Source organism: Aythya ferina (genome assembly GCF_964211825.1).
Source record: "Aythya ferina genome assembly, contig: HAP1_SCAFFOLD_97, whole genome shotgun sequence".
Taxonomy (NCBI): Eukaryota; Metazoa; Chordata; class Aves; order Anseriformes; family Anatidae; genus Aythya; species Aythya ferina.
The window spans coordinates 206,960-231,718 of record NW_028181421.1 but is presented as its reverse complement, the minus strand read 5'-3'; the positions used below and the strand labels follow the sequence as shown (position 1 = coordinate 231,718).

Genomic DNA, 24,759 nt, shown 5'->3' with positions numbered 1-24,759 from the left:
GCAGAATATACCAGGATGTGCTGCGTAATCCCAGAATTAGCAAAATATAAATAAAAAGGGACTCTGGCGGGGGTGAGGTGCGTGCCGTTGGCGGAGCTGAGACTCCCCGGCCGCCCAGTGCTGTTTTGCTTGATGTTTGCTCACTCAATAAATTCCTTTCTATGATTAATACAATGCTCTATGAAAATTAATTAAGGGGGCAACTTATAACACTTTGGACGCTCAAAACCCTATCCCGAAAACATTAGGACGCTCCAAACTCTATCCAGAAAACTTAGGACTCTCCAAACCCTATTCCAAAAACTTAGGACGCTCAAAACCCTATCCTGGAAACATTGAGATGCTCAAAACCCTTTCCCGAAAACTTAGGATGCTCCAAACCCTATCCTGGAAACATTAAGATGCTCAAAACCCTAACCCAATTACTTAGGATGCTTGAAAGCCTATCCCAAAAAATTAGGGCACACAAAAGCCTAACCCCAAAAATTAAGATGCTCAAAATCCAAACCCCCAAAATTAGGATACTCAAAACCCTGGACCTGGAGAACCTAACCTGAAAAAACAAAACAAAACAAAACAAAAAAAAGATCTTAAAACCCTAACCGTAAATAACTGACCAAAAATAAAACCTTAAGACTCTAACCCTAAAAAACATATCAACACTACAACCCAAAAAACTCTAATACCCTAACACGCTAACCCTGAAACCCTTAAAACCCTAACCCCCAAATCCTTAAAACCCTAACCGTTAAAACTCCAACCCTAAAAACCTTAAAATCCTAAACATAAACCCTGAAACCCCTTACCCTGAAACCCAACCCTAGTGCCCAATCCCTGAAACCTTAAAACCCTGAATCAATCTGTAGCAAATAGCATAGGCTGAGTCGAGGATCTCAGTACAGTAGCATTATTATTCGAGATTACAATGGCGGGTGTCCCACAAGCAGGAGGGTGCCTACTAATTCCATACACAGTTTATACACTTTTTTTTTCTGCCGAGGACCGGGACCCTCCCGACCCTCCCCTGTTTCCCCTTTAACTGTGCTATTCAAGGTTCATAATCTAGCTGGTGCTTCACAGAAAATACACAGCTGCTGGCCTGTTACAAGTCACATTTCTTTTGAGGTTTTTACTCTTTGAGGTGGTAATGTTTCTTACGCCGTGATTTCCACCTAATTGCTGTAAGGATTCTGGTTGTCTGCGTTTTACAAGGTTGTCTGTTATAATAAATAAAAGTCCCAAATAGGATTACAATCAAAGTTTACAATTCACTGAATGAATAGAGGTAAGCAAACAGTGCTGGGTACGCCGGGAGTCTCTGCTCCACCAAGACGCGCACCAGTTATACACCAGTTACCTCCCTTAAGGGATATAGAGAAGCCCTCTCAGATACTTCCGTCCTGCTTCTCCTGCATGTGGCCGGAGGTCGGTCTAATTCTGGTGCTGTTGGTGGTGGAAGCTGGGGCAACGGTGGTACTGGTGGCGATACCACAGCCACCGGAGGGGGAGCCGCCGGGGGTGGATTGTTAGGATATGGAGGTGGTAGCTTATCCAACGGCTCACGTTTATCTTCTTTTTCTTTTTCATGTTCTTCTTGTTCTTCAAATTTCTTACCTGCTTTTAGTGTAAATATTGAGGCTGGAAAAGGACGTGAAGTCCTCCTGATCCATAATCCTGCATAATCACTTTCTTCCTGGCTAAAAGCTTCCTTTGAATTAACATGGATATTTAAGGCCTGGCAAATCCAGTCTTCGAAGGTTCCAAAAACAGGCCAAAAGACATGTAGTCTTAAAGGCTCCTTTGGCCATTCTGTCACATAATACTGGACCATTTTTAATTTACTTTTTCCTTTTCTGGGGTCCCTATCATTCCAATTTCTAATCGTTATTCCTAATGGACTTTCTGGTGGTATGACTGGTAATTTGCTCCCTTTCTTCTGGTCTCTGGTCTTCGATTTTGTCTGACCCATCTAGGAATTTTACTATGGCAATTCCCATAGCCCTTGGTTACCTTAGTAAGAGTGTCTTGCAGGGGGTCGAGGACCTATCACACACCCACAAGTCCTATAGGAATCCCTTCGGTCCTTCACCGGCCAAGTCCCTCGCGGGAGATTGGAACCGCGGTTAGAAGACCTCCACAATCGCTTCGGAACTAAGTTCCATCTCAGTCACACTCTTACACACACAGGCAACCGAACCCCACCCAACCGAACGGTATACGCTTTAAATGCTTACGACTCCGTCATCTTCGTTCGGATCTTCACACACACAATTATGGGCAAAATATAGTGCTGCAGCTGGCAAGGGAGCTGAAAAAAAGAATCAGAAACTTTGCTTACCTTTATTCAGGTTTAAGATGCCATTAGTTCCGACCTGACTCAAACAGCAGCCACCAAATGGTGGGGGTGCCTCTCCTAGATCAAACCAGAAATCAGGAACCAAAGCCCTCCCGGACGAGAGCCCACTTGTAATAAATGACTGGGTCCCAAATAGGATTGCAATTGAAATTTACAATTTATTAAATGAATAGAGGTAAGCAAGCAGCGCTGGGTGCGCCAGGAGTCTCTGCTCCACCAAGACGCACACAAGTTACATTAGGCGGCTGGTTTTTATGCTGCTAGGCTATTACTACTTCTACAAAAGGCAGGGTCATTCTAATTAGTTCCCAGAATCCAAACCCTCCCACTGGTGCAGGCGTTATCAGTCTCCGGTGGTCCCTCTGGGGGCCGCTCGTACTGAAGGCTCGTAGTCTTCCTCCCAGGCTTTTCTCTTGTCCATCTCCTTTGTCCATCTTGGCTGGATGGCAGACACTTGCATAGTGTCCCATGCAACAGTTGTAATAGTTAGCAGTTATTCTGAAACCCCTTTGTTCTCTTATCCCCTATTGACCCGAATTGCTGGACCATTCCTTTGCAAGATACAAGAACTATATATATTAACCACTCTGGTTTTCTCAGACTTTTCATCATATCATGCGGCCCTAGCATTGTTCCATATTGACACGAATCAGATGAACTCATTTCACACTGTTAAGCTGTCTTATCACTGCAAGCATATCTCAATACCACCTTCCTTCCCTCTACAGGATGTAACTGCGCAAAAACAACATTTTTATTCCCACAACCTTGATCCCCTTACCCTGAAATCCTTATTCCCCTTAAACCTAACAACTCTAACCACAACCCTAACCCTTATTATCAACCCCCTAACGCTAATGACACTGACCTTAATCCAAACCCCAAACTGCCCCTAACCCCAGACAACCAACAACGAAACACACACACACAAAGATGGAAACTACAAAAAAGGCAAAACCCACGATACAGGCCCCAAATCACAAATACGCAACCAAAATGCTACAGAAAAGCCCCAGATGCAGGCCCCAAATGCTACTGCTAGGCCTCAAAAGCTCAAGATGCATCCCAAAGCAAAAATGCAGGCCCCAAACGTTACAGAAAAGCCCCCAAACCCAGGCTGCACAAGTCTACAAGCAGGCCCCAAACTGCCAACAGAAGCAGGCACCAACCACACCCAGATGCAGACCCCAACTGCCCACAAGCAGCTCCTACCCCACCACCCCCTCCCAAGAACTGGACTCCACCCAGACACTGGCCCAAGACCCGGGCCCGCCCCCCGCCATCCCCCCTACCCTCCCCCCCGACACAGGTGTACAAGCAGCTCACAACCCGCCCCTTCAGAGACCGGTCCCACTCCCCCCCCCCCTCCCCAAGACATGGGATGCGGAGGTGTACAACCAACTCCCAACTCCCTCCCCCTCAAAGGGAGGCCCCAAAGACCCCCAAATGGAGGCTCCTAGAGTGAACAAGCACCTCCCAACTCCCCCAGGCACAGGCCCACCCCCCCCCCCCCCAAACACAGGCCACAGAGGTGTATAAACAGCCCAGACCCCCCTCCAAGACCATGGCCCCTATAGTGTACAAGCAGCTCCCAACCACCCACAGATGCAGGCCCCAACCCTTTTCAAAAGGGAGGCACCTAGAATGCATGAGCAACTCCCAACCCCCCTCAAATAAAGACCCCAAAAGTGTACAAGTAGCTCCCCCCCAGAGACAGGACCCAAAGGTGTACAACCAGTTCCCAACACCCCTGAGACACAGGCCCCAACCCCCTCCCCAGACACAGGGACCCAAATTCTACAAGCAGCTCCCAACCCCTGCCAGGCAGGCCCCCTACCCTATACAAGCAGCTCCCAACCCTCCCCCCCCCCCGAGGGAGGCCCCCAAGCCCCCCACAAACACAGGCCCCTACAGTGTACAGGCAGCTCCCAGCCACCCCCCAGCCACCCCCAGATGCTGGCCCCAAAGTTGTACAAACAGCTCCCAGCCACCCTGCAGAAACAGATTCCTACATTGTACAAGCAGTTCCCAGCCCGCTAGACACAGGCCCTGACCCCCCACACATGCAGGCCCCAAAGGTATACAAGCAGCTCCCACCCCTCCCCCAGACGCAGGTCCCAAGCCCCCCCCCCCCCAAACACAGGCCCCTACAACCAGCACCTAATCCTAAAATTTAATTATTAAATTAAAGCCAGGAGAGAAACCCGTTAAGGTTAAGTAATATCCTTTGAGGATAGAAGATAGGAAAGGAATTAAAGAGATAATTGATCAATTTTTACAGTATGGATTATTGATTGAATGCGAATCAGAATACAATGCACCCATATTGCCAATTAAAAAGGCAGATGAAAAAGCTATAGGCTAGTTCAGGATTTGAGGGCCATAAATAAAATCACTGAGGATATACATCCAGTAGTGGCAAACCCTTATACTTTGCTGACTAAATTAAAGAATAGTCAAGTCTGGTTTACCGTACTGGATTTAAAAGATGCCTTCTTCTGCCTAGGCTTAGCCACAGAAAGCCAAAACCTATTCGCCTTTGAATTGGAAAATCCCGATTCAGGCAGAAAGACGCAGCTTACGTGGACATTACTACCTCAAGGATTCAAGAATAGCCCCACTATTTTTGGAAACCAATTAGCAAGGGAACTTGAAACATGGATACCTCCGGACACTGAAGGTGCTTTGTTACAATATGTAGATGATCTCTTAATAGCTACCGAGACTAAAGGGAGTTGTATTCAATGGACTATAAGTCGTCTTAATTTTCTGGGTTTAAATGGATATCAAGTCTCTTGACAGAAAGTCCAGCTGGCTCAACAAAGTGTGACCTATCTGGGATTTGACATTTCGGAAGGACAACGAGAACTAGGAACTGAACATAAGGAAGTCATTTGCCGGACTCCAGAACCTCAAATAGTAAAGGAGCTACAAAGCTTTTTAGGAATGACAGGTTGGTGTCGCCTTTGGATTTATAATTATGGACTATTGGTAAAGCCTCTATGTGAATTGATAAAGATTAACCAGTCAAAGTTACTCTGGACTGGGGAAGCACAAAAAGTCTTTAAACAACTTAAACAAGAATTGATGATTTTGAAATATCAAGCAATATTGGTAGAACAGGATGACGTGGAAATTGTGATAATTCATATTGTGAATCTAGCCTCTTTTCTTAGTGATGCTCCGGCACAAGCTGTGATTCACGATCGTTTAGAAACTCTAGAGACTGTGTATTCCAGCCGACCAGACCTTAAGGAGGAGCCCATGGAAGATGCGGAAGAAACTTGGTTCACGGATGGGAGCAGTTTTGTTACGCAAAGACAACGTAAAGCTGGATATGCTATAACAACTACTCAGCAGGTAATCGAGTCTAAGCCTTTACCCCCTGGAACATCAGCTCAAAAGGCGGAGATAGTTGCTCTCACGAGAGCATTGGAACTGGCAGCGGGAAAAAGGGTAAATATTTGGACAGATTCTAAATATACATTCGGCGTGGTACATGCTCATGGAGCAATTTGGAAAGAACATGGATTGCTGACCGCTCAGTGAAAACACAAAGTATGCTGAAGAAATTTTAAAATTGTTAGAGGCTGTAAAACAACCAGAAAAGGTAGCTATCATGCATTGTCAGGGACACCAAAAGGGGAACAGCGATTTTGAAATTGGAAAATCGATTGGCAGAGGCTAAGCAGGCAGCTGAAATAACTGAGGTGAAGGCATTGTCTTTGATACCAGACGGTAAAATCCAAACTATATCAAATTATACAAAAGAAGACTTAAAATTAATTGAAGATTTGAAAGGTAAAATGAAACCAGATGGATGAGTATATTTAAAAGATAACCACATAGTAATACCCTCTAGTTTGACATGGCCCATAGTTCTTACAGAACACAATAAAACGCATTGGGGAGCTGGCACACTGCATAAGAGCCCGAGTCAGACATTAGTGGGACGATATGATAAAACAAGTAACTCAACAATGTAGCATTTGCTTACACAATAACCCCAATACCAAGGATAGAATAAAATTTGGAATAATCAGTAAAGGAAATTATTCGGGGCAACAGTGGCAAATTGATTTTTCAGAACTCCCTAGAAAAGGGGGGTATCATTATTTACTGGTTCTGACTGACACGTTTTCAGGAAGGCCTGAAGCCTTTCCCTGTCGAACAAACAAAGCAAGAGAAGTGGTTAAAGTCTTGTTAAATGAAATAATACCATGCTTTGGGATTCTAGTAGCAATGTCTTCTGATAGAGTTTCACATTTTTGTGCACAAGTGGTAGAACAGATAAGTAAGATTCTAAAGATAGATTGGCAACTGCATACTCCTTATAGACCACAGGCAAGTGGACAGGTAGAAAAAATGAACCATTTAATTAAACAATAAATAGCTAAAATTGGATAAGAAGCTAATTTGTCATGGCCTCAATCCCTCCCTTTAGCATTACTTGGAATTAGAGTCAAACCTAGAATAAAAGGGAATTTGAGTCCCTTCAAAATCTTATATGGAAGGCCGTAGCAATTTCTATTTAGTGGAGAGGACCTAATGCAGTTAGGATCAGAATATTTATATGCTTATATAACTGAACTTCAGAAACAATTAAATAAAGTACATACATTTGTTTTAGGGACCAGGGCTAGAGGGTTGGATCAACCGATCCACCCCTTTAAGCTCGGGGATTATATATATATAAAGACTTTGTCAGGACAACCCGTGCAGGAAAAATGGAAGGAAAGTGGATGGGACCATACCAAGTATTACTGACAACACACACCGCCATTAAGATTAAGAAGCAAGCAGCTTGGATCCACAATTCAAGGGTGAAGAAGGTCCCGGCGAGGATATAGACCACCACTCCAATTGGACCAACAAAATTACGGTTTTCCAGATCCTAATGATTGCAGGGGTGCGGTTCTCGGATTCGGGGTGGGCAACTTGGGATGAGAACTTACACCTGACCTTAATACAAACAATTTCTCAAGTAACTAATAAGACGAACTGTTGGGTATGCACCCATCTGCCACAGCATGGGAATAAGGGTGTATCGTTAATCGGGATTCCCTTGCCTGCAAACTTATCTTGGACTAATTTGTGGGAAAACACATCTTGGGGTCGAAAATATTAAGAAGTTTTGGAACTAGAAGTGAGTAGCTTCATGCCGTTAGAATCCTATTATGTATGTGTACAAAGGTGTAACCCGCCTAAGGGTATAGGAAAACAGCATTGTATAAATACGGATACTACTTATGTGGGAAATCAGACATCTTGTAATTGAACAATTGATATTAGTACGACTAGCGGCTGGGCAAATTCAACCAGCTGGACGGTTCCAAAAGGAAAAGGGTGGTATTGGCTATGCAATGATACAGCCCGTAAGGTCTTGCCTGAGAATTGGAAGGGAACTTGCACTCTTGGAGCGGTAGTCCCCAATATGACAGTACATGATGTAGTGCCTCGAGGTTACTTGAGAAATCATATCCGGAGAATCAGATGAAAAATTAACAATACATTGGTAGAGAGACACACCCCTTTTCATAGTTTTGTGTGATGGTTTGTCACATGGTTAGGAGTGAGTGAATTGGAAAAGGCAATAGTTAATATTTCTGCAATTATAGAGAAGTTAGAAAACAAAATTCTGGATGCTATGAAGGCTCAACAAGAAGAGATATCTAGTTTATCACAGGTAGTATTACAAAAGCAGATGACCCTAGACTTGTTACTGGCCACTCAAGGGGGAGTCTGTACAGTAATAAACACAAGCTGTTGTATGTATGTAGATCAGAGTGGAAGGATCTCTACCGACCTGGAAGAAATATGGAAGCAGACAAGGATCCTACATGAGATCAGTAAAGATGATCTTTCATGGAGTTTTAGTGAAATATGGAATAAGTTAACCTCCTGGTTGCCCAATTTCCAATGGTTGAAACAAGTATTCATTGCTCTAATCGTATTAGTAGTGTTAGGAATATTTGCGTGCATGTTGTTTAGATGCCTGCTTTGTTGTGTTACTGTAAATAATGAAAGTATCTGATGCAAAAGAATTTGCATGGGAAAAGAAAAGGGGGGATTGATTAAGGAGGTATTGGGGAGGCATTGGGGAGGCAAGGACAATCCCCAGACATGGACTGTATATCTCAAAACAAGACACTGAAACTCATGATAAGGAAGCGGCAGACGGACAGAGAAACAAACGTAAGGACTATAAATCTCAAAACTGGACATTGGAATTCATTATAAAGATACAACAAACGGAAGAATTGGCAACAACCAGCTCTCGCAATTAAGAAACATGCCAATTCAGCAGATTCTTGACCAAAGGTGAAAAGTACACTGTGAGGAAGACTCGGGGTCTTCCTCCCAGAGACCCCTGCCCACGTCCCAAAGACCCCTGCCCACAATTCTTGGAAGGCTCTACGCAGGCGCAAGGTGCCAAAAGGCTAATTAGCATAAGAAGCGAGGGAAGGCGGGGATAGGTAATGCGTATGTATAGGTGCTTGTAGAATATTGATAGATTGATTGTATAAATTCAAGACTGCTTTCCGCTTTAGGTATTCACGATAGGTGGAGGGATCCCCCGTGCATCCAGCGCTGCAATAAAGAATATACCACTTAAAGGAATTTCGGCTTCGATCTTTGAATCACAACCCCCCTCAAATACAGACCCCAAAAGTGTACAAGTAGCTCCCCCCCTGAGACAGGACCCAAAGGTGTACAACCAGTTCCCAACACCCCTGAGACACAGGCCCCAACCGCCCCCCCAGACACAGCGACCCAAATTCTACAAGCAGCTCCCAACCCCTGCCAGGCAGGCCCCCTACCCTATACAAGCAGCTCCCAACCCTCCCCCCCTGCCGCGAGGGAGGCCCCCAAGCCCCCCACAAACACAGGCCCCTACAGTGTACAGGCAGCTCCCAGCCACCCCCAGATGCTGGCCCCAAAGTTGTACAAACAGCTCCCAGCCACCCTGCAGAAACAGATTCCTACATTGTACAAGCAGTTCCCAGCCCGCTAGACACAGGCCCTGACCCCCCACACATGCAGGCCCCAAAGGTGTACAAGCAGCTCCCACCCCTCCCCCAGACGCAGGTCCCAAGCCCCCCCCCCCCCAAACACAGGCCCCTACAACCAGCACCCAACCCCCTACCCCCGATGCCAGGCCCAAAGGTGTAGAAGCAGCTCCAAACCTCCTCCCTCAACCCAGGCTCCAACAGTGTACAAGCAGCTCCCAACCAACCCTCCCCTTCCCCCCCGCCCCCCGACACAGGCTCCAAAGGAATACAAAGAGCTCCCACCCCTCCCCCAGATGCTGGTCTCAACCCCCCCCCCCGCCCCCAGAAGCAGGCCCCAAAGGTGTAGAGTCAGCTCCCAACCCCCTCAATGCCGGCCCCAAGGGTCTACAAGCAGCTCCCCCCTTGCCCCCAGATACCGGCCCCCAGACACAGACCCCAAAAGCCTAATCACAGGCCCTGAACTCTAGAGGCAGGCTCCAAAACCCAGGACAAAGCCCCACTGGTTCGAGACAGGGCCCAAATCCCAGACACAGGCCCCAAACGCTAAACATATGCCAAAAAAAGTATTAGTGCTGGTGCCAAATGTTACAGACAGGCCCAAAAGCCCGAGATGCTCAAGGCTGAGACGTAACTTGGCTTTCTGAATTACTGGAAAGCAGCTTTCATTCTCAGATAATTGTGTGCAGGCTAGATAGGATGGGGCTTCAGGCACCTCTTCACCTGAGGAAACACACTGCCATCAGGCACCGCTGTGCCAGACAAGCTTGTTCTGCTAGAACACCCTACTCAGATGCACTGTGGCATTCAAGTGAACTGCTTTCATGCAAATATAAGGACTGATGTTACAACCCACCTTGCCTGTGGCACCTGATGAACAGAAGAGTAAGCCACCGCAGCGCTTCAAAACCATCCCTGCACGTGCCGCTCCTTGTCGCTCTCTGGCCTTATCTCATATCCTTATCCACTTCTGTGGAGAGCCTGCCACGGCACCTGCAAAGCAAGACGGACACCTTTCATAGTCACCTTGTGCTACTTGGTCGTTCTGCTCCAACCCAGCTCATGACCAGCCCCTCTTCTTACACAGCTCTTCAGAGTGCAGTTTGCTCCTTTGAGCCTGTGCGAGACACCTGTGAAAGAAAAAGAAACGCATAGGCCGATGCAGCATCCAAAGACACAGCACAACTAGGTAAGTTACTCTCATCTGCTCCCTTACCTCTGCCGCTTACCAGCCCCCGAGGCAGATGCTTCAATCTACCCTCTTCAAACAGCTACAACACCTCTAAAAGACAAAGAGGGGATGCTTAGAGGAACAGTGAGACCTACAACACAACAACTGCTACATCTGTTCCTCACTCACCTTGCCAGAGGCAGCTCTGCGTGTGACGTCCCAGGTTGTACACTGCGTTACCTAACCCTTACCGTAACCCTTACCCTAACCCTTCTCACCCTTACCATTACCCAAATCCTTACCTTTACTTTTTCCTTACCCTTACTCTTTCCTTTAACCATAACCTTACCCTTACCCTATACCTTACTCCAACCCTTCCCCTTACCTTCCCCTTCCCCTTCCCCTTAACCTAACCCTAAACCTTAAACCTTACCGTAAACCTTACCCTTTCTGCTACACTTACCCTTAGCATAAATCTAAACCTTACACTTACCCTTAGCCTAACCCTCACCCTTACCATTACCCATACCCTTATTCTTACTCTTATCCTAACCCTTTCCTTTACACTTACGGTTACCATTAACCTTACCCTTACCCTAACACTTATCCTTAACCTAACCCTTACCCTAAACCTTACACTTACTCTTAACATTAACCTTACCCTTAACCTTTAGCTAATACTTAATCTTACGTTTCTCTCACCCTAACCCTATAATTAACCATAACCATTACCCTAACACTTAACCTTACCCTTACAATAAGCCACACAACAACACTTAAATGTACACTTACGCTTAAACTTGCCCTAGCAATTACTCGTACAATTAAAATATTAATTAATTAAATTAAAAAATTTTAATTTAAAATAAATTGAATTAAAAAAATTAAATACCATTATCCTTATACCTTATCCTTAACCCTCACCCTTATCATTACCAATACCCTTACTCTTACACTTATTCTTATACATACAACTTACCCTTTTCCTAACACTTAACCCTAACCTAACTCTAACCCTAAACCTTACCTGAACCCTTTCCAGGACGCTTACATTAACCCTTACCCTTAACCTAAACCTTACACTTGCTCTTAACCTTAACCTAATACTTACCTTTACGTTTTCCTCACACTAACCCTAAAATTAACCCTAACCATTACCCTAACAGTTACCCCTAACCTAACCCTTACTCTAACACTTACAGTGACCCGTACACTTAAACATACCCTTACACTTACTCTTACCCTAACCCTTACCCTTATCATAACCCATACTCTAACACATACTTCCACCCGTACCCTTACGCTTTCCGTTACCCTAACTCTTACTCTTACCCTTACCCTTACCCTTACCCTTACTCTTACCCTATCCCTTACCCAATCCCTTACCCTATCCCTTACCCTTAACCTAACCCTAAACCTTACCCTTATCCTAACACTTACCCTTATCGTAAACCTTACCCTTTCTGCTACACTTAACCTTAGCCTAAATCTAAACCTTACACTTAACCTTAGCCTAACCCTCACCCTTACCATTACCCATACCCTTATTCTTACTCTTACCCTAACCCTTACCTTTACACTTACGGTTACCATTAACCTTACTCTTACCCTAACACTTACCCTTAACCTAACCCTTACCCTAAACCTTACCCCAACCCTTACCCTGACCCTTACATTAACCCTAACCCTTACCCTAAACCTTACACTTACTCTTAACCTTAACCTTAGCTGTAACCTAATACTTACCCTTACGTTTCCCTCACCCTAACCCTAAAATTAACCCTAACCATTACCCTAACACTTAACCTTACCCTAACCCTAAAATTACTCGTACAATTACCCTTACGCTTACCCTTACCCTTAACCTAAGCCTAAACCATACAGTAAACCTTACCCTTTCTGCTACACTTACCCTTAGCCTAAATCTAAACCTTACTCTTACCCTTAGCCTAATCTTTACCCTTAACCTAACCCTAACCCTAAACCTTATCCCAGCCCTTACCCTGACCCTTACATTAACCCTAACCCTTACCCTATAACTTACACTTACTCTTAACCGTAACCTTACCCTTAACCATTACCCTAACACTTACCCTTACGTTTCCCTCAACCTAACCCGAAAATTAACCCTAACCATTACCCTAACACTTACCCTTACCCTAACCCTAACCGTAACTCTAACCCTTACTGTAACCCTTACCCTGACCCGTACCCTTACACTTACCCTTACCCTAAGCCTTTCCCTTACCATGACCCATACCCTAACACGTACTTGTAGCCTTAACCTTACCGTTCCCCTTACCCTTACCTTTACTGTCTCCGTTACCCTTACACTTACACTTAACATAAACCTTAACCTTAACCTAAACCTTATCATAAGCCATACAAACACACTTACATGTAAATTTACGCTTGACTTACCCTAGCAATTACTCATACAATTACCCTTAACCTTACTATTAAGCTAACCCTAAACCTTACCCTTATGATAACACTTACCCTTATCGTAAACCTTACCCTTTCTGCTACACTTAACCTTAGCCTAAATCTAAACCTTACACTTAACCTTAGCCTAACCCTCACCCTTACCATTACCCATACCCTTATTCTTACTCTTACCCTAACCCTTACCTTTACACTTACGGTTACCATTAACCTTACTCTTACCCTAACACTTACCCTTAACCTAACCCTTACCCTAAACCTTACCCCAACCCTTACCCTGACCCTTACATTAACCCTAACCCTTACCCTAAACCTTACACTTACTCTTAACCTTAACCTTAGCTGTAACCTAATACTTACCCTTACGTTTCCCTCACCCTAACCCTAAAATTAACCCTAACCATTACCCTAACACTTAACCTTACCCTAACCCTAAAATTACTCGTACAATTACCCTTACGCTTACCCTTACCCTTAACCTAAGCCTAAACCATACAGTAAACCTTACCCTTTCTGCTACACTTACCCTTAGCCTAAATCTAAACCTTACTCTTACCCTTAGCCTAATCTTTACCCTTAACCTAACCCTAACCCTAAACCTTATCCCAGCCCTTACCCTGACCCTTACATTAACCCTAACCCTTACCCTATAACTTACACTTACTCTTAACCGTAACCTTACCCTTAACCATTACCCTAACACTTACCCTTACGTTTCCCTCAACCTAACCCGAAAATTAACCCTAACCATTACCCTAACACTTACCCTTACCCTAACCCTAACCGTAACTCTAACCCTTACTGTAACCCTTACCCTGACCCGTACCCTTACACTTACCCTTACCCTAAGCCTTTCCCTTACCATGACCCATACCCTAACACGTACTTGTAGCCTTAACCTTACCGTTCCCCTTACCCTTACCTTTACTGTCTCCGTTACCCTTACACTTACACTTAACATAAACCTTAACCTTAACCTAAACCTTATCATAAGCCATACAACAACACTTACATGTAAATTTACGCTTGACTTACCCTAGCAATTACTCATACAATTACCCTTAACCTTACTATTAAGCTAACCCTAAACCTTACCCTTATGATAACACTTACCCTTATCCTAAAACTTACCCTTTCTGCTACACTTACCGTTTGCCTAATTCTAAACCTTACCCTAACCCTCACCCTTACCTAAATCTAACCATTACCCTAAGCCTCACCCTTACCCTTACCATTATACTTACTTTTACCCTTAACCTAAACCTTACCCCAACCGTTACCCTGACCCTTACATTAACCCTAACCCTTACGCTAACCCTAACCCTAACCCTAACCCTAACCCTAACCCTAACCCTAACCCTGACCCTGACCCTGACCCTGACCCTAACCCTAACCCTAACCCTAACCCTAACCCTTACTCTAAACCTAACCCTTAACCTAAACCTTACACTTAATCTTATCTTTAACCTTACCCTTAAACTAATACATACCCTTACGTTTCCCTCATCATAACCCTAAAATTAACCGTAACCATTACCCTAACACTTATACTTACCTAACCCTAAACCTTACTCTAACTTTTACCCTGAGCCAGAACCTTAGACTTGCCCTTCCCCTTCCCCTTACTAATACCGTTACCATAACCCTTACCCATACACTTACAGTTACCATTAACCTTACCCTTACCCTAACACTTACCTTACCCTATACCTTACACTTATCTTATCCATACAAATTACGCATTCCCTAACACTTAACCTTAACCTAACCCTAACCCTAAACCTTACCTGAACCCTTACTCTGACCCTTACATTAACCCTTACCCTAAAACTTACACTTAACCTTAACCTTACCCTTAACCTTAACCTAATACTTACCCTTACTTTTCCCTCACCCTAACCCTAAAATTAACCCTAACCATTACCCCAACACTTACCCTTACCCTAACCCTTACCCTTACCATAACCCATACTCTAACACATACTTCTACCCGTACCCGTACCCTTACGGTAACTCTTACCCTTACCGTAACCCTTACCCTTACCGTTACCGTTACCGTGGCCCTTACCCTTACCCTTACCCTTACCCTTACCCTTACCCTTACCGTTACCCTTACCCTTACCCTTACCCTTACCCTTACCCTTACCCTTACCCTTACCCTTACCCTTACCCTTACCCTTACCCTTACCCTAACCCTAAATCTTACCCTTATCCTAACACTTACCCTTACCGTAAACCTTACCCTTTCTGCTACACTTACCCTTAGCGTAAATCTAAACCTTACACTTACCCTTAGCCTTACCCTCACCCTTACCCTTACCCATACCCTTATTCTTACCCTTTCCCTAACCCTTACCTTTACACTTACGGTTACCATTAACCTTACCCTTACCCTAACACTTATCCTTAACCTAACCCTTACCCCAACCCTTACCCTGACCCTTACATTAACCCTAACCCTTACCCTAAACCTTACACTTACTCTTAACCTTAACCTTACCCTTAACATTAACCTAATACTTACGCATACGTTTTCCTGACTTTAACCCTAAAACTAACCCTAACCATTACCCTAACACTTAACCTTACCCTAACCCTAACCCTAACCCTTACTCTAACCCTTACCCTGACCTGTACCCGTACACTTACCCTTACCCTTATACTCACCCTAATTCTTACCCATACCATAACCCATACCCTAACACATATTTGTACCCTTAACCTTACCGTTACCCTTAACCTTACCCTTACCCTTACTCTATCCCTTACCCTTACGCTTACCCTTAATATAAACCTTACCCTTGACCTTACCCTTACCATAAGCCATACAACAACACTTACATGTACACTTACATGTACACTTACGCTTACACTTACCCTAGCAATTCCTCGTACAATTACCCTTACCCTTACCCTTAACCGAAGCCGAAACATTAAACCTTACAGTAAACCTTACCCTTTCTGCTACACTTACCCTTAGCCTAACCCTCACCCTTACCCTTACCCATACTCTTATTCTTACCCTTACCCTAACCCTAACCCTTACCTTTACACTTACGGTTACCATTAACCTTACCCTTACCCTAACGCTTATCCTTAACCTAACGCTTACCCTAAACCTTACCCCAACCCTTACCCTGACCCTTACATTAACCCTAACCCTTACCCTAAATCTTACACTTACTCTTAACCTTAACCTTAGCTGTAATCTAATACTTACCCTTACGTTTCCCTCACCCTAACCCTAAAATTAACCCTAACCATTACCCTAACACTTACCCTTACCCTAACCCTTACTGTAACCCTTACAATGAACCATACGCTTACACATACCCTTACCCTTACTCTTACTCTACCCTTACCCTTACCATAGCCCATACTCTAACACATACTTCTACCCTTAACCTTACTTTTACCCTTACCCTTACTCTATTTGTTACTCTTACGCTTATCCTTAACATAAAACTTACTCTTAACCTTACCCTTACCATAAGCCATAGAACAACACTTACATGTTCACTTACGTTTCCACTTACCCTGGCAACTACTCGTACAATTAACCTTACCCTTACCCTTACCAAACCATTACCCTTACCCTTAACCTAATCCTCAACCTTACACTTATCCTAGCACTTACCCTTACCGTAATCCTTACCCTTTCTGCTACACTTACTCTTTGCCTAATTCTAAACCTTACCCTACACTCACCCTTACCCTTATCATAATGCTTACATTAACCCTTAACCTAAACCTTACCCCAACCCTTACCCTGACCCTTACATTAACGCTAACCCTTACCCTAAACCTTACACTTACTCTTAACCTTAACTTTACTCTTAACATTAACCTAATACTTACGCATATGTTTTCCTGACTTTAACCCTTAAATTTACCCTAACCATTACCCTAACACTTAACCTTACCCTAACCCTAAAATTACTCGTACAATTACCCTTACCCTTACCCTTAACCTAAGCCGAAACCTTACAGTAAACCTTACCCTTTCTGCTACACTTACCCTTAGCCTAAATCTAAACCTTACACTTACCCCTACTGTAACCCTCACCCTTATCATTACCAATACCCTTACTCTTACCCTTACCCTAACCCTTCTCCTTACACTTACTGTTACCTTTAACATTACCCTTACCCTAACACTTACACTTATCCTTATCCATGCCCTTACCCTTACCCTAATCTTTACCCTTAACCTAACCCTAACCCTAAACCTTATCCCAGCCTTTACCCTGACCCTTACATTAACCGTAACCCTTACCCTAAAGCTTACACTTACTCTTAACCTTAACCTTACCCTTAACCATTACCCTAACACTTACCCTTACGTTTCCCTCACCCTAAGTCCTAAAATTAACCCTAACCATTACCCTAACACTTACCCTAACCCTTACCCTAACCCTAACCCTAACCCTTACTCTAACCCTAACCCTTAACCTAAACCTTACACTTAATCTTAACTTTAACCTTACACTTAATCTTAACTTTAACCTTACCCTTAAACTAATACATACCCTTACGTTTCCCTCATCATAACCCTAAAATTAACCGTAACCATTACCCTAACACTTATCCTTACCTAACCCTAACCCTAACCCTTACTCTAACTTTAAACCCTGACCTGTAACCTTAGACTTCCCCTTCCCCTTCCCCTTACGCTTACCCTTACCCTAACCCTTACCCTTACACTTACGGTTACCATTAACCTTACCCTTACCCTAACACTTACTCTTACCCTATCCCTTACACTTATACTTATCCATACAACTTACGTTTACCCTAACACTTAACCTTAACCTAACCCTAACCCTAAACCTTACCTGAACCCTTACCCTGACCCTTACATTAACCCTTACCCTAAAACTTACACTTAACCTTAACCTTACCCTTAACCTTAACCTAATACTTACCCTTACTTTTCCCTCAGCCTAATCCTAAAATTAACCCTAACCATTACCCCTACACTTACCCTTACCCTAACCCTTACCCTTACCATAACCCATACTCTAACACATACTTCTACCCGTACCCGTACCCTTACGGTAACCCTTACCCTTACCGTAACCCTTACCCTTACCCTACCCTTACCCTTACGCTTACCCTATCCCTTACCCTTACCCTAACCCTAAACCTTACCCTTATCCTAACACTTACCCTTACCGGAAACCTTACCCTTTCTGCTACACTTACCCTTAGCCTAAATCTAAACCTTACACTTACCCTTAGCCTAACCCTCACCCTTACCATTACCCATACCCTTATTCTTACCCTTACCCTTACCTTTACACTTACGGTTACCATTAACCTTACACTTACCCTAACACTTATCCTGAACCTAACCCTTACCCTAAACCTTACCCCAACCCTTACCCTGACCCTTACATTAACCCTAACCCTTACCCTAAAACTTACACTTACTCTTAACCTTACCCTTAACCATTACACTAACACTTACCCTTACGTTTCCCTCACCCTAACCCTAAAATTAACCCTAACCATTACCCCAACACTTACCCTTACCCTAACCCTAACCGTAACTCTAACCCTTACTCTAACCCTTACCCTGACCCGTACCCTTACACTTACCCTTACCCTAACCCTTACCCTTACCATAACCCATACCCTAACACGTACTTGTAGCCTTAACCTTACCGTTCCCCTTACCCTTACCTTTACTGTCTCCGTTACCCTTACACTTACACTTAACATAAACCTTAACCTTAACCTAAACCTTATCATAAGCCATACAACAACACTTACATGTACACTTACGCTTGCACTTACCCTAGCAATTACTCGTACAATTACTCTTAACCTTACTATTAAGCTAACCCTAAACCTTACCCTTATCCTAACACTTACCCTTATCCTAAACCTTACCCTTTCTGCTACACTTAACCTTTGCCTAATTCTAAACCTTACCCTAACCCTCACCCTTACCTAAATCTAACCATTACCCTAACCTTCACTCTTACCCTTACCATTATACTTACTTTTACCCTTAACCTAAACCTTACCCCAACCCTTACCCTGACCCTTACATTAACCCTTACCCTAACCCTAACCCTTACTCTAACCCTAACCCTTAACCTAAACCTTACACTTAATCTTAACTTTAACCTTACCCTTAAACTAATACATACCCTTACGTTTCCCTCATCATAACCCTAAAATTAACCGTAACCATTACCCTAACACTTATCCTTACCGAACCCTAACCCTAACCCTTACTCTAACTTTTACCCTGACCCGGACCCTTAGACTTCCCCTTCCCCTTCCCCTTACTCTTCCCCTTACCCTAACCCTTACCCTTACACTTACGGTTACCATTAACCTTACCCTTACCCTAACACTTACCCTTACCCTATCCCTTACACTTATCCTTATCCATACTACTTACGCTTACCCTAACACTTAACCTTAAGCTAACCCTAACCCTAAACCTTACCTGAACCCTTACTCTGACCCTTACATTAACCCTTACCCTAAAACTTACACTTAACCTTAACCTTACCCTTAACCTTAACCTAATACTTACCCTTACTTTTCCCTCACCCTAACCCTAAAATTAACCCTAACCATTACCCCAACACTTACCCTTACCCTAACCCTTACCTTTACCATAACCCATACTCTAACACATACTTCTACCCGTACCCGTACCCTTACCATAACCCTTACCCTTACCCTTACCCTTACCCTTACCCTTACCCTTACCCAATCCCATACCCTTAACCTAACCCTAAACCTTACCCTTATCCTAACACTTACCCTTACCGTAATCCTTACCCTTTCTGCTACACTTACCCTTAGCCTAAATCTAAACCTTACACTTACCCTTAACCTAACCATCACCCTTACCATTACCCATACCCTTATTCTTACCCTTACCGTAACCCTTACCTTTACACTTACGGTTACCATTAACCTTACCCTTACCCTAACACTTATCCTGAACCTAACCCTTACCCTAAACCTTACCCCAACCCTTACCCTGACCCTTACATTAACCCTAACCCTTACCCTAAACCTTACACTTACTCTTAACCTTAACCTTACCCTTAACATTAACCTAATACTTACGCATACATTTTCCTGACTTTAACCCTAAAACTAACCCTAACCATTACCCTAACACTTAACCTTACCCTAACCCTAACCCTTACTCTTACCATTACCCTGACCTGTACCCGTACACTTACCCTTACCCTTATACTCACCCTAATTCTTACCCATACCATAACCCATACCCTAACACATATTTGTACCCTTAACCTTACCGTTACCCTTAACCTTACCCTTACCCTTACTCTATCCCTTACCCTTACGCTTACCCTTAACATAAACCTTACCCTTGACCTTACCCTTACCATAAGCCATACAACAACACTTACATGTACACTTACGCTTACACTTACCCTAGCAATTACTTGTAAAATTACCCTTAACCTTACCCTTACCAAACCATTACTCTTTTTCTTAACCTAACCATAAACATTAAGGATAAGCTAAAGGGTCACCCTTAAGGTTAACGTTATCATAACTCTTACACTTAAGTGGGTAAGTGGAAGTGTAAGGGTACAGTTCAGGGTAAGCGTTAGAGTAAGGGTAAGAGTTAGGGTAATGGTTAGGCTAATTTTAGGTTTAGGGTGAGGGAAACATAAGGGTAAGTATTAGGTTAAGTTTAAGGATAAGGTTAAGAGTTATGGTAAGGGTTAGGTTTAATGTAAGGGTAAGGGTTTCGGAAACGTTTAGGATAAGGGTAAGAGAAGGGATAATGGTAAGGGTAAGGATGATGTTTAGTGTAAGGGTTAGATTTAGTTAAGGGTAAGGTTTAGTGTAAGTTTAAGAGTAAGGGTAAGTGTAAGGGTATGTGTAAAAGTACGGGTAATTGTAAGGGTTAGAGTAAGGGTTAGGGTAAGGGTAAGAGTAAGGGTAATGGTTAGGGTTAATTTTAGGGTTAGGGTGAGGGAAACGTAAGAGTAAGTATTAGGTTACAGCTAAGTTTAAGGTTAAGAGTAAGTGTAAGGTTTAGGGTAAGGATTAGGGTTAATGTAAGGGTCAGGGTAAGGGTTGGGGTAAGGTTTAGGGTAAGGGTTAGGTTAAGGATAAGTGTTAGGGTAAGAGTAAGGTTAATGGTAACCGTAAGTGTAAAGGTAAGGGTTACAGTAAGGGTAAGAATAAGGGTATGGGTAATGGTAAGGGTGAGGGTTAGGCTAAGGGTAAGTGTAAGGTTTAGATTTAGGCTAAGTGTAGCAAAAAGTGTAAGGTTTACGGTAAGGGTAAGTGTTAGGATAAGGGTAAGGTTTAGGGTTAGGTTAAGGGTAAGGGATAGGGTAAGGGTAAAGGTAACGGTAAGGGTAAGGGTTACGGTAAGGGTAAGGGTTACCGTAAGGGTACGGGTACGGGTAGAAGTATGTGTTAGAGTATGGGTTATGGTAAGGGTATGGGTTAGGGTAAGGGTAAGTGTTGGGGTAATGGTTAGGGTTAATTTTAGGGTTAGGGTGAGGGAAAAGTAAGGGTAAGTATTAGGTTAAGTTTAAGGGGAAGGTTAAGGTCAAGTGTAATTTTTAGGTACGGGTTAATGTAAGGGTCAGGGTAAGGGTTCAGGTAAGGTTTAGGGTTAGGGTTAGGTTAAGGTTAAGTGTTAGGGTAAGCGTAAGTAGTATGGATAAGGATAAGTGTAAGGGATAGGGTAAGGGTAAGTGTTAGGGTAAGGTTAATGGTAACCGTAAGTGTAAGGGTAAGGGTTAGGGTAAGGGGAAGAGTAAGGGGAAGGGGAAGGGGAAGTCTAAGGGTCCGGGTCAGGGTAAAAGTTAGAGTAAGGGTTAGGGTTAGGGTTCGGTAAGGATAAGTGTTAGGGTAACGTTTACGGTTAATTTTAGGGTTATGGTGAGGGAAACGTAAGGGTATGTATTAGTTTAAGGGTAAGGTTAAAGTTAAAATGAAGTGTAAGGTTTAGGTTAAGGGTTAGGGTTAGAGTAAGGGTTAGGGTTAGGGTTAGGATTAGGGTAAGGGTTTGGGATAATGTAAGGGTCAGGGTAAGGGTTGGGGTAAGGTTTAGGTTAAGGGTAAAAGTAAGTATAATGGTAAGGGTAAGAGTGAAGGTTAGGGTAATGGTTAGCTTTAGCTAAGGGTGAGGGTTAGGGTAAGGTTTAGAATTAGGCAAAGGGTAAGTGTAGCAGAAAGGGTAAGGTTTAGGATAAGGGTAAGTGTTAGGATAAGGGTAAGGTTTAGGGTTAGCTTAATAGTAAGGTTAAGGGTAATTGTACGAGTAATTGCTAGGGTAAGTGCAAGCGTAAGTGTACATGTAAGTGTTGTTGTATGGCTTATGATAACGGTTAGGTTTAGGTTAAGCTTAAGGTTTATGTTAAGTGTAATTGTAAGGGTAACAGAGACAGTAAAGGTAAGGGTAAGGGGAACGGTAAGGTTAAGGCTACAAGTACGTGTTAGGGTATGGGTTATGGTAAGGGTAAGGGTTAGGGTAAGGGTAAGGGTAAGTGTAAGGGTACGGGTCAGGGTAAGGGTTAGAGTAAGGGTTAGACTTACGGTTAGGGTAAGTGTTAGGGTTAATGTAAGGGTCATGGTAAGGGTTGGGGTAAGGTTTAGGGTTAGGGTTAGGTTAAGGGTAAAGATTAGGGCAAGGGTAAGGGCATGGATAAGGATAAGTGTAAGTGTTAGGGTAAGGGTAATGTTAAAGGTAACAGTAAGTGTAAGGAGAAGGGTTAGGGTAAGGGTAAGGGTACGAGTAAGGGTATTGGTAATGATAAGGGTGAGGGTTACAGTAGGGGTAAGTGTAAGGTTTAGATTTAGGCTAAGGGTAAGTGTAGCAGAAAGGGTAAGGTTTACTGTAAGGTTTCGGCTTAGGTTAAGGGTAAGGGTAAGGGTAAGGGTAATTGTACGAGTAATTTTAGGGTTAGGGTAAGGTGAAGTGTTAGGGTAATGGTTAGGGTTAATTTTAGGGTTAGGGTGAGGGAAACGTAAGGGTAAGTATTAGGTTACAGCTAAGGTTAAGGTCAAGAGTAAGTGTAAGGTTTAGGGTAAGGGTTAGGGTTAATTTAAGGGTCAGGGTAAGGGTTGGGGTAAGGTTTAGGGTAAGGGTAAGGGTAAGGGTAAGTGTTAGGGTAAGAGTAAGGTTAATGGTAACCGTAAGTGTAAAGGTAAGGGTTAGGGTAAGGGTAAGAATAAGGGTATGGGTAAGGGTAAGGGTGAGGGTTAGGCTAAGGGTAAGTGTAAGGTTTAGATTTAGGCTAAGGATAAGTGTAGCAGAAAGGGTAAGGTTTACGGTAAGGGTAAGTGTTAGGATAAGGGTAAGGTTTAGGGTTAGGTTAAGGGTAAGGGATAGGGTAAGGGATAGGGTAAGGGATAGGTAAGGGATAGGGATAGGGTAAGGTAAGGGTAAGGGTTAGGGTAACGGTAAGGGTAAGGGTACGGGTAGAAGTATGTGTTAGAGTAGGGGTTATGGTAAGGGTAAGGGTTAGGGTAAGAGTAAGTGTAAGGGTATGTGTAAGTGTACGGGTCACTGTAAGTGTTAGAGTAAGGGTTATGTTAGGGGTAACTGTTAGGGTAATGGTTAGGGTTAATTTTAGGGTTAGTGTGAGGAAAACGTAAAGGTAAGTATTAGGTTAAGGTTAAGAGCAAGTGTAAGGTTTAGGTTAAGGGTAAGGGTTAATGTAAGCGTCCTGGAAAGGGTTCAGGTAAGGTTTAGGGTTAGAGTTAGGTTAGGGTTAAGTGTTAGGAAAAGGGTAAGTTGTATGTATAAGAATAAGTGTAAGAGTAAGGGTATTGGTAATGATAAGGGTGAGGGTGAAGGATAAGGTATAAGGATAACGGTATTTTAATTTTTTAATTCAATTAATTTTAAATTAATTTTTTTAAATTTAATTAATTAATATTTTAATTGTACGAGTTATTGCTAGGGTATGTTTAAGCTTAAGTGTACATTTAAGTGTTGTTGTATGGCTTATTTTATGGGTAAGGTTAAGTGTTAGCGTAATGGTTATGGTTAATTATAGGGTTAGGGTGAGAAAAACGTAAGGTTAAGTATTAGCTAAAGGTTAAGGGTAAGGTTAATGTTAAGAGTAAGTGTAAGGTTTAGGGTAAGGGTTAGGGTTAATGTAAGGGTCAGGGTAAGGGTTGGGGTAAGGTTTAGGGTAAGGGTTAGGTTCAGGATAGGTGTTAGGGTAAGGGTAAGGTTAATGGTAACCGTAAGTGTAAAGGTAAGGGTTACGGTAAGGGTAAGAATAAGGGTATGGGTAATGGTAAGGGTGAGGGTTAGGCTAAGGGTAAGTGTAAGGTTTAGATTTAGGCTAAGGGTAAGTGTAGCAGAAAGGGTAAGGCTTACGGTAAGGGTAAGTGTTAGGATAAGGGTAAGGTTTAGGGTTAGGTTAAGGGTATGGGATTGGGTAAGGGTAAGGGTAAGGGTTATGGTAAGGGTACGGGTACGGGTAGAAGTATGTGTTAGAGTATGGGTTATGGTAAAGGTAAGTGTTAGGGTAAGGGTAAGTGTTGGGGTAATGGTTAGGGTTAATTTTAGGGTTAGGGTGAGGGAAAAGTAAGGGTAAGTATTAGGTTAAGGTTAAGGGTAAGGTTAAGGTTAAGTGTAAGTTTTAGGGTAAGGGTTAATGTAAGGGTCAGAGTAAGGGTTCAGGTAAGGTTTAGGGTTAGGGTTAGGTTAAGGTTAAGTGTTAGGGTAAGCGTAAGTAGTATGGATAAGGATAAGTGTAAGGGATAGGGTAAGGGTAAGTGTTAGGGTAAGGGTA

The 24,759-nt window shown here is 43.3% G+C and overlaps 1 long non-coding RNA gene across 1 annotated transcript in view; it reads right to left on the bottom strand.

The window, feature by feature from the left end:
* Positions 1-2,627: 2,627 nt before the first annotated feature.
* LOC311428592 overlaps positions 2,628-24,759 on the bottom strand; it is a 64,904-nt gene continuing 42,772 nt past the window's right edge. Inside the window, exons 4-7 of the long non-coding RNA XR_014687780.1 lie at positions 10,583-10,648; positions 10,450-10,496; positions 10,223-10,359; positions 2,628-2,809 (exon numbers count right to left, since the gene is read on the bottom strand). This is a non-coding gene — a long non-coding RNA (uncharacterized lncRNA). The remainder of the gene's footprint in view (positions 2,810-10,222; positions 10,360-10,449; positions 10,497-10,582; positions 10,649-24,759) is intronic.